Below are 11,227 nucleotides of genomic sequence, written 5' to 3'. Positions count from 1 at the left end.
CTTCTTCCTGACCTCTCCGCCCCCACCCCACTCCGGCCTATCACCCTCACCTTGACCTCCCTCCACCAATCGCAATTCCAACGCCCATTTCCCAAGTCCCTCCTCCCTACCTTTTATCTTAGCCTGCTGGACACACTTTCCTCATTCCTGAAGAAGGGCTTATGCCCGAAACGTTGATTCTCCTGTTCCTTGGATGCTGCCTGACCTGCTACGCTTTCCAGCAACACATTTTCAGTTCAGCATTTGTACAATCTAGCACTTCTGAGTTGCTACCAGGTGGTCTATATATGACACCTATCATGGTGTTTTGTTCCTTTATGGTTCCACCATCAAGTCTCCACTGGATGCTTTCCCCTCATTACATCCTCCCTCACTACAGTGTTGATTCTGTTTCTAATCAGTAATGCTACTCCATCCCTCTGCCATTTCCTCTATCATGCAGCAGCTTAGAAACACAGCCTTCAGTTTAACCAGTCCATGTCCACCATGTTCCCAAACTAAACCAATCCCACTTGCCTGTACTTGGCCCATATTCCCCTAACATTTCCTCTTGATGCACTTACCCAAAACTTTTTAAATAGACTAACTGTACCTGATATCATCGATATACCAGAAGAATGGGGGCCCGAGTAGGATTGGAAGAAGGAATGCTCCACATACCCCAGAAAGAGACAGCCATAACTGGAGCTCATGTGGGTCCCCATGGCCATCCCTTTGAGAAAGTAGGAGGAGTTAAGGACAAAGTTGTTCAGGGTGAGGGTGAACTTGAAAAGGTGAAGGAGGCTGGGACAGCTCAGGCCTTTCCTCATGGAACTCTGTTCACTTTGTTAACTCTGTTTCTTCTCCACAGATCCTTCCAGACCTACCAAGTTTCTCCAGCAATTTCTCTTGTTGCTTCAGTTCCCAGCATCTGCAATTCTTTGTTTTATTTTACAACAAGAGATTTGACTTCAACTGAAGTGAAGAAGGAGAGGCCAGCGGATGCAGGCAGTAAATCGCTTCAGTGGGTCGGTGTGGACTTGTTGGGCCGAAGGGCCTGTTTCCACACTGTAAGTAATCTAATCTAATCTAATCTAATCTAATCTAATCTAAATTATCGATAGCCTGACTTTCCATCTTCACTAACCCCCAGGTTCAATTTCATCAGCAGACCAAAAACGAATCACAGGCCTGTAATATTTCACACCTTCATCTTGGGAGAAGCAAGTGTGTGATGGTGTATCTTTGGGTCTAAGTGCATGCTACCTCTTTTGTAATAACCATCTATTCTTGCGTGTGTTTGTAAGTATGTGTGAATGGCTGCTGATGTGAATCTATTTAGGGTGTTGAGTGATAAATATTTAAAATGAAATAAAATTATCAGCTCAGAATTTGATAAACACATGGATCAAGCTCAGGGGAACAAAAACAATTTGCATTTTGGACAATAAATCAGAGAATCCCTACAATGTGGAAACAGGCCATTCAGCCCAACAAGTCCACACTGACTCTTCAGAGCATCGCACCCAGTCTCACCCCCCTACCCTATCCCTGCAACCTTGCACTCCCCATGGCTAAAGCACCCTAACCTACACATCTTTGGACTGTGGGAGGAAACCAAAGCACCCAGAGGAAACCCACACAGACACGGGGAGAATGTGAAAACTCTGCACAGTTGCCCGAGGCTAGAATTGAACCCAAGTCTTTGACTGTGTGAGGCAGCAGTGCTCACCACTGAGAAGCACAGGAAGAAGGGTGCTGTTAAACAGAATCAGTGACTAAATGTCTACACTCCCTGTGTGAATTTGTGAAAAGCAATATGTGAACTCCTTTACATTGAAAACAATGCAACTGAAATAGATAACTGATAAGAGCTTTCTAATGAGTGAATTTTTCAATGCCAGCTCTCGATGAAAAGCATGGTACAATCACTGAATTTAATCGGTGATACTCTGTGTTACGAGAAACAAATGCAATAGCAATGTGGAGAAGAGTAACTGGACCTGAAAGGTTAACTCGGATTTCTCTCCAAAGATGCTGCCTGACCTGCTGAGCTTTTCTAGCAAATTCTGTTTCTGTTTCCAATTTCCAAAATCCACAGATTTTTCATGTTTTTCAATAACGAATCAGTCTTGGACAAAAATGTTTTACACTTATCACAATTACTTTATGTTTATGGAAAAAGTCAACGACATCATAATCACTGACTGAAATATCAAATTGAAAATTCTGAACAGCGACCCTATTTTTGATGGTGAGCAGTGAGTAATGACATTGCAGGTTAGAAATGTGACTTCCTGAATTGAGTGGGTTAATGTTAAAGCTTTTGGCTTCTAGCTCTTATAATGGACTGAGCAAATTTCACAGGCATTATTGCTTTGTCATTGACCGTGTAGGTGAGATTGGTTTGTATGAGTGAATAATGACTCACAATAAAGAAGAAAAAGACATTAATTATCCATATGTAAGTTCGATATTATAGTGACATTGTGTTAAAACACTGATGGTTACTGATTGGTATGTTTCTTTAAAATTAATCTGCTTTCAATCTCTAAATACACCTAATAAGCCAGAAACTAATTTGATCAATTTTAAGCAACCATATTTTAAAATTTTGTCTTTTCTTCCTTAAATCTTATTTGGCTACTTGCCACCAAGCTATTGTGCTGCTGGAGATCAGAGGCGAGAGTGTGATGCTGGAAAAGCACAGCAGGTCAGGCAGCTCCGAGGAGCAGGAAAATCGAGGTTTCATCAGGGTGGAGAGATCTCCCAGCCTTCATTGCTGATGAAGAGCTTTTGCCCGAAACGTCGGTTTACCAGCTCCTGGGATGCTGCCTAACCTGCTGTGCTTTTCCAGCACCACTCTCATATAGACTCTGATTTCCAGCATCTGCAGTCCTCACTTCTGCCTCAGGGAGTGGACAGATTGAGGCGGTCGATGTCACGGCAGCAGTTTGAACTGGCTCCGACAGGTTAATCCTATCGAAAGAAGCAGGATCTCTCAAATGTCAATCACATTTGGAATTTAAAGTTACATTTCAGAAGTGACTGCAAAGACCATCAGACAGACAATCAGTCTTTAAATTATCAAAGGTACAGTATGGTTCAGCATTCCATTAACATTTTGAAGGATTAATGATATATTCTATCATTATCTAGTACCTTTAATGGACTGAGAACACCCCAAAGTACTTCACATTTAATTATGATATCATTTGGAAATATAGTCACATTTTTGCAACATGACTGTCAGTTATAACCTAGCAGTGAAATAAATGAGCAGCTAACCTCTAGTAATGGTGTTGGTTGAGGAAAGAATGCTATTTGAGACATCTTTTCTGGTTGTCTTGAGCCAATGGCAATGTGGAGGTCGGTGTGGGGATGGGGGGAGGCTAATTAATTTCCTTGCATTTCTAGTGTATTTCCAATGGCATATAAATACAGCAGAAATCATTGCTAGTTCCTCCCCCAACACTTCCTCAGCTCCCTCTTACTTTGGTTTGTCCTGTAATATTATGTTTTGTGTGTTCGGAATCTAGAAAAAACAGTAATATCATTGCAATTTCTATAATATCATGTCTGTTCTGTGACTCAGCTCCAATTATTCACTTTACTCTCATATGCTTTGCTATAACCTATCAATTAGCACAGTCAGCTGGATGAGTTCTAGATTTCCACTGTCTCAGAGTGAGAGATGTTTTCCCGATTTCATTATCTTGGCTCTAATTTTAAGATCATACTCATTATTTTTCCAGGCTCTCTGACTAGAGGAACTAATTTCTCTGTACATCTTATCAAAGGTCTTTTTTACTTCAACATCTCACTTTGAGCCGAGTCATCATTCTGGTGAACTTGCACCTTCTCGGTTCAGCTATTGCCCTGATTGAATTTAATGATCCAGATGATGCCTAACATCCTGATTTTGGTCCTGCGATCCTATTGGAAGAGAAGCTGCAGGTTTGACTCCATGGTACCATTGATCCCCATGCTATGGGAACTGGTTGATGAAATGAATAGTTGGGTCTCCATTCCTGACAACGTGCAGCATGGCCACTGCTGATTGGCAGCTTGGGAAACCTCTAGATTGGGTAGATCATGATGAGAATTAGTGCCTCACACCTGTTTGGTGCCCAACTTGCCATTTTGGACTTTCCTAATGCCATAAAAACACACACGGCTCAGTATTGGAGTTGGCAGAAGTTCTTCCAGTCGGTTGGGGGGGGGGGGGGGAGTAATGGTGGACCTTTGGAAAGTATGAAAGGCCTTTGAACAGCAATCCTGATGGTATTTAACCCCATGGGGGCTAACGTTACAGTTCTCTTGGGTTGCAGTATGACTTGGGGTAGAAAAAAGGCCAGCACAGAGAAGAAGCTAGTGACAGAGGTAGAAGATTATCAACAGTAGACCTGAAGATTGACTTTCAGATAGAATGACTTTTAGGACCAGTCAGAGTCATAGAGATGTACAGCACGGAAACAGACCCTTCGGTCCAACTCGTCCACGCCGATCAGATTTCCTAACCTAATCTAGTCCAATCTGCCAACACTTGGTCCATAACCCTCTAAACCCTTCCTATTCATATATCCATCCAGGTGCCTTTTAAATGTTGTCATTGTACCAGCCTCCACCACCTCCTCTGGCAGCTCAATCCATGCACGTACCACCATGTGTGTGAAAAAGTTGCCTCTTATGTCCCTTTCTCTTTCACCCTAACCCTCTAGTTCTGGATTCCCCCACCCCATGGAAAAGACTTTGTCTATTTACCCTATCCATGCCCCTCAGGATTTTATAAACCTCTATAAGGTCACCCCTCAACTTCCGGCACTCCAGGGAAAACAGCCCCAGCCTGTTCAGCCTCTCCCTATGGCTCAAATCCTCCAACCCTGGCAACATCCTTGTAAATCTTTTCTGAACCCTTTCAAGTTTCACAACATCTTTCCCAAAAGAGGGAGACCAGACCAGTGTTTATATTAGTTATACTTCAGCAACTGGAGACAGAAAGGACAGAGTCAATAGATGTGGTGCTGGAAAAGCTCAGCAGGTCAGACAGCACCCGAGGGGCAGGAAAGTCAATGTTCCAGTCAGAACGTCTTCATCAGGACTTTGTCAGCACTTCAGTAACTAGCAGGTCACAGCACAGTCCAACCAGACTGAAACCTACAGAGCCCAGTGAGGACAACTGAACAGAATGTAGACATTGGGTGAGGTGTTGTGAGGCTTGTTAGCAGTGGTGAGTGTGTGAGGGTGAGGTGGACTGTCTGATACTAGACATGATTCCTGGCTGTGAGAGATTGTTCCTAGATGAACAGTGGGAATATGCAGCATTGAGCTGTGTGTGTAGTTGCAGAGGCAGCAGCTTGGAAGATGCATTCGGTGAACTTGACAACTTGTAAAAAGTAATTGATCCTTTTCTGCCATTGCAGACAGTTTCATGGAGGCAACACCTCCATGAACTTCTGGGCCTACCTGCTCACAGGCGATTCGAAGTCCTCATCTGAAAGGTCTCCTGCAGAAAGATTTCTCAGAACATGGAACACAGAACATTATAGCACAGTACAGGCCCTTCAGCCCTCAATGTTGCGCCAACCTGTGGAACCAGTCTGAAGCCCATCTATCCTATCGTATTCCAATTTGTCCATGTACCTATCCAATGACCATTTAAATGCCCTTAAAGTTGGCAAATCTACTACTGTTGCAGGCAGTGCATTCCATGTCTCTACTACTGAGTAAAGAAACTACCTCTGACATCTGTCCTATATCTATCACCCCTCAATTTAAAGCTATGTTCCCTTGTGCTCGCAGTCACCATCTGAGGAAAAAGGCTCTCCCTGTCCACCCTATCCAACCCCCTGATTATCTTATATGTCTCAATTAAGTCACCTCTCAACCTTCTCTCGAACGAAAATAGCCTCAAGTCCCTCAGCCTTTCATCGTAAGACTTTCCCTTCATACCAGGCAACATCCTGGTAAATCTCCTCTGCACTCTTTCCAAAGCTTCCACATCCTTCTTATATGCAGTGACCAGACTGTAAGCAATGGTCCAATGCGGCCGCACCAGAGTTTTGTACAGCTGCAGCATGGCCTCATGGTTCCGAAACTCAATCACTAGCAATAAAAGCTGACACATTGTGTACCTTCTTAACAACCCTATCCACCTGAGTGGCAATTTTCAAGGATCTATGTACATGGATACAAAGATCTTTCTGCTAATCAACGCTATCAAGAATCTTACTATTAGCCCAAAACTCTGCATTCCTGTTGCTCCTTCCAAAGTGAATCACCTCACACTTTTCCACATTAAACTCCATTTGCCGCCTCTCAGCCTAGCTCTGCAGCTTATCTATGTCTCTCTGTAACCTGCAACATCCTGCAGCACTATCTACAACTCCACCGGCCTTACTGTAATCCGCAAATTTACTAACCCATGCTTCCACGCTCTCATCCAGATCATTTATAAAAATGACAAACAGCAGTGGCCCCAAAACACGCTCTTGCAGTACACCACTAGTAACGGAATTCCAGGATGAATATTTCCCATCAACCACCACCCTCTGTCTTCTTTCAGCCAGCCAATTTCTGATCCAAACAGCTAAATCACCCTCAATCCCATGCCTCTGTATTTTGTGCAATAGCCTACCGTGAGGAACCTTATCAAACACCTTGCTGAAATCCATATACACCACATCAACCGCTTTACCCTCATCCACCTGTTTGGTCACCATCTCAAAGAACTCAATGAGGTTAGTGACGCACGACCTACCCTTCACAAAACCGTGTTGACAATCCCTAATCAGCTTATTCCTTTCTAGATGATTATAAATCCTCTCTCTTATAACTCTTTCCAACACTTTACCCACAACAGAAGTAAGGCTCACTGATCTATAATTGCCAGGGTTGTCTCTACTCCCCTTCTTGAACAAGGGAACTACATTTACTATCCTCCAGTCTTCTGGTACTATTCCTGTAGACAATGACGACATAAAGATCAAAGCCAAAGGCTCTGCAATCTCCTCCCTAGCTTCCCAGAAAATCCTCGGATAATTCCCATCCGGCCCAGGGGACTTAGCTATTTTCACACTTTCCAGAATTGCTCACACCTCCTCCTTGTGAACCTCAATCCCATCTAGTCTGGTAGCCTGTATCTCAGTATTCTCCTCGACAACATTGTTTTTTCCAGTGTGAATACTGACCAAAAATATTCATTTAGTGCTTCCCCTATTTCCTCGGGCTCCACGCACAACTTCCCACTACTATCCTTGATTGTCCCTAATCTTTTTCTAGTCATTCTTTTATTCCTGATATACCTATAGAAAGCTTTTGGGTTTTCCTTGATCCTATCTGCCAACAACTTCTCATGTCCCCTGCTGGCTCTTCTCAGCTTTCTCTTTAGGTCTTTCCTGGCTACCTTGTAACTGTCAAGCGCCCTAACTGCGCCTTCACATCTCAGCCTTCACATCTCAGCCTCCTTCTTCCTCTTGACAAAAATTTCAACTTCTTTAGTCAACATTGGCTCCCTCACTCGGCCACTTCCTCCCTGCCTGACAGGTACATACTTATCAAGGACACACAGCAGCTGTTCCTTGAATATACTCCACATTTCAATTGTGCCCATCCCCTATAGTTTCCTTCCTCATCCTGTGCATCTAAATCTTGCCTAAACGGATCCTAATTGCCTTGTTCCCAGCTATAACTCTTGCCCTGTGGTATATACCTATCCCTTTCAATCACTAAAGTAAACATAACTGTATTGTGGTCACTATCACCTACCTCCAAATCTAACACCTGGCCGGGTTCATTACCCAGCACCAAATCCAATGTGGCCTCGCCCCTTGTTGGCTGTCTACATACTTGTCAGAAAATCCTCCTGCATACTTTGAACAAAAACTGACCCATCTAAAGTGCTTGAACTATAGTATTTCCAGTCAATATTTGGAAAGTTAAAGGCCCCCATAACAACTATCCTGTCACTCTCACTTCTCCCCAGAATTATCTTTGCTATCGTTTCCTCTACATCTCTGGGATTATTTGGAGGCCTATAGAAAACTCCTAACAGGGTGACCTCTCCTTTCCCATTTCTTACTTCAGCCCATACGACCTCAGTAGATGAGTCTTCAAGCATCCTTTCTGCCACCGTAATACAGGCCTTGACTAACAATGCCACACCTTCCCCTCTTTTATCTCCTTCCCTGTTCTTACTGAAACATCTAAATCCTGGAACCTGCAACAACCATTCCTGTCCTTGCTCTACCCATGTCTCTGAAATGGCTTCAACATCATAGTCCCAGATACTAACACATGTTGCAAGTTCACCCACCTTATTCCGGATGCTCCAGGCTTTGAAGTAGACACACTTCAAACCACCTTCCTGCTTGCTGGTGAACTCTTGCGACCTTGAAACCTCATTTCTGACCTCACTACTCCCAATCTCTTGGATACTGGAACTACAGTTTAGTTTCTCAACCCCCTGCTGAATTAGATTAGATTTGATTAGATTAGATTACTTACAGTGTGGAAACAGGCCCTTCGGCCCAACAACTCCACACCGACCCACTGAAGGGCCTGTTTCCAGAGCATTAACAAATTTCCCCCTAGGATATTGGTGCCCCTCTGGTTCAGATGTAGACCATCCTGTTTGTAGAGCCCAGAATGAGCCCCAATTATCCTCCTACACCATCCCTGTCACCACGTGTTCAATTCCTCTCTCTCCCTATTCCTCGCCTCGCTAGCACGTGGCACAGGCAACAAACCAGAGATAACAACTCTGTTTGTTCTAGCTCTCAGCTTCCACCCTAGCTCCATGAATTTCTGCCTTGAATCCCCATCCCCTTTCCTACTTATGTCGTTGGTGACTATGTGGACCATGACTTGGGGCTGCTCCCCCTCCCCCTCAAGGATCCGGAAAACGCGATCCGAGACATCATGAACCCTGGCACCTAGGAGGCAACACATCAACCGTGAGTCTCTCTTGTTCCCACAGACCCTCCTATCTGTCCCCCTAACCAGAGAGTCCCCAATGACTAATACTCTGCTCCCCTTCCCCCTTCCCTTCTGTGCCAGAGACCTGTGCCCCATTGCTGACCCCTGATAATCTGCCCCAACCCCACAACAGTATCCAAAACATTATACTTGAGGGAACAGCCACAGGGGATCCCTGTGGTTCCCTTTCTGCCACTTCCCTTTTTGTCCCCTGACTGTAACCCATCTACCTTCTTCTTGTACCTGAGGTGTGACTACCTCCCTGTAACTCCTCTCAATAACGCCCTCCGCCTCCTGAATGATCCAAAGTTTATCCAGCTCCAGTTCCCTAACACGGTTTTCGAGGAGCTGGAGTTGGGTGCACTTTCCGCAGATGCAGTTAGCAGGGACACTAGTGGTGACCCTTACCTCCCACATTCTGCAGGAGGGACATTCAACTGCCCTAACCTCCATTCCCACTATTCTAAATTCCCAAAGAGACTGTTGAGAAATAAAGAATAAAAAAGAAACTAGTTACCTTATCAATCCAGCACTCAGAACATTTTTTTGGTTAGAGGAAGCGGATGGGTGGGAGACTCTACTTAACAAACACATCAGGTGAGACCCCACCTACCACCCCCTGAGAAAAAGAACAGGAAATGACATCACCGACCCAAAGAAACCCAAACATATAAAGCAGAAGTTATCAGCAGTGCTTCGTCCGGGGGCCCACTGAAGATGGTTATGAAACGTCTGGAAATGAACCTTCCAGCTCAGCGAGCAAACCTACATCCAGAACCTCAACCTGAGCTACAAATCTACTCAAGACTCGCTAAGACACTACTTAAGTAGTGTTTGGGAACACAACCGCCCAAATATATAACCTCACTTACCCAGCAGTCCTGTGTCCGCTCCTGCTCAGCGTGCACCCTGCCTATTCACGAGGTAAGCTTTCCACTCAGTCACTCACCTTTTAATCTCCTTTCCAGCCCAGGCTTCTAATGTTGCATCAGAGAATGTGCACAGTCTGCTGTTACTCTTACCTGCTGCTCCATTTCTCAGATTGCTTCCAATGCAGAATGCCTTTAACAGCAACTCCAGCTTTTATTGCACCCAGAATCCAGGTGCAGATTGGTTTAAGGTGTTTAGGATGGATTCGATATGTGCTGGTTTTACATGAATCTGAACTTGTGGTTGAGAGGATCTCTCTGTAGGAGAGTTAACACAGTGACACACACAGAGATCACACATTTCAACACAATGATTGCTTGCAGCCTTCATTAAGTCAATCAGTTGTCAGCCTCCCATCCTTAAAATGGGTTTACCCAATTTATATACCCACCTGATATTCCAACTTCTCTTTTGAATATAGTTTGCATCTGTGCAATAGCTCTTAGTGATTTGTATACTGTACATGAATACTGAAACCCCTTTGTTCCTCCACTTTATTGCCATTAATAAAAGATGCTGACTTGGCTTTCTTGAACCCCAAGTTTGAGGACAGTTATGGATAAGAATAAGACTGTCCTTAGCTGCAAGTCCCCAACTGGGGGAAGGCTAATTACAACATGATTGGGCAGGAACAGGAGAAATTATATTTTGGGGGAGGGGCAGCTGTTTGAAGGTAAATACACATCTGACATGCGGGAGTCTTCCAAACGCCAGGTGGGGATGGCAAAATTCAGGAACCATGGATGATGAGATTATATTGAAAAGTTAGTCAAAAAGGAAATGAAGCAAATGAAAGGTTTAGAAAGCTGAAATCACACAAAGCCCTCGAGGCCATATAAAGGGAACAAAAATAAACTAAAACAAGAGATTCAGAGGGCGAGAAGTCTCCATAAAATGTCCTGAGCAAGTAGGATTGAGAAGAATCCTGAGTCAATTGAGACATATATTAGGAATAAGAAGGTAGCTTGGGAAATGGTAGTTTTACTCAAGGACAAGGGATAGAATATAAAGGATGCCCCTTAAGGTGTATCTCACATTGGTGTTCACCACGGAGAATGACATAGGGAGGAATATGAGAATCGACGTTTCGGGCATAAGCCCTTCTTCAGGAAGAGCTTATGCCTGAAACGTCGATTCTCCTGCTCCTTGGATGCTGCCTGACCTGCTGCGCTACGGAGAATGACATAGGGAGGAATATGAGAATAAGCTTTCAGGAAGAGCTTATGCCTGAAACGTCGATTCTCCTGCTCCTTGGATGCTGCCTGACCTGCTGCGCTTTTCCAGCAACACATTTTAAGCTCTGATCCCCAGCATCTGCAGCCCTCACTGTCTCCTGGGGAGG

This window comes from Chiloscyllium plagiosum, chromosome 4 (genome assembly GCF_004010195.1).
Source record: "Chiloscyllium plagiosum isolate BGI_BamShark_2017 chromosome 4, ASM401019v2, whole genome shotgun sequence".
Taxonomy (NCBI): Eukaryota; Metazoa; Chordata; class Chondrichthyes; order Orectolobiformes; family Hemiscylliidae; genus Chiloscyllium; species Chiloscyllium plagiosum.
This window is presented reverse-complemented; position numbering follows the sequence as displayed.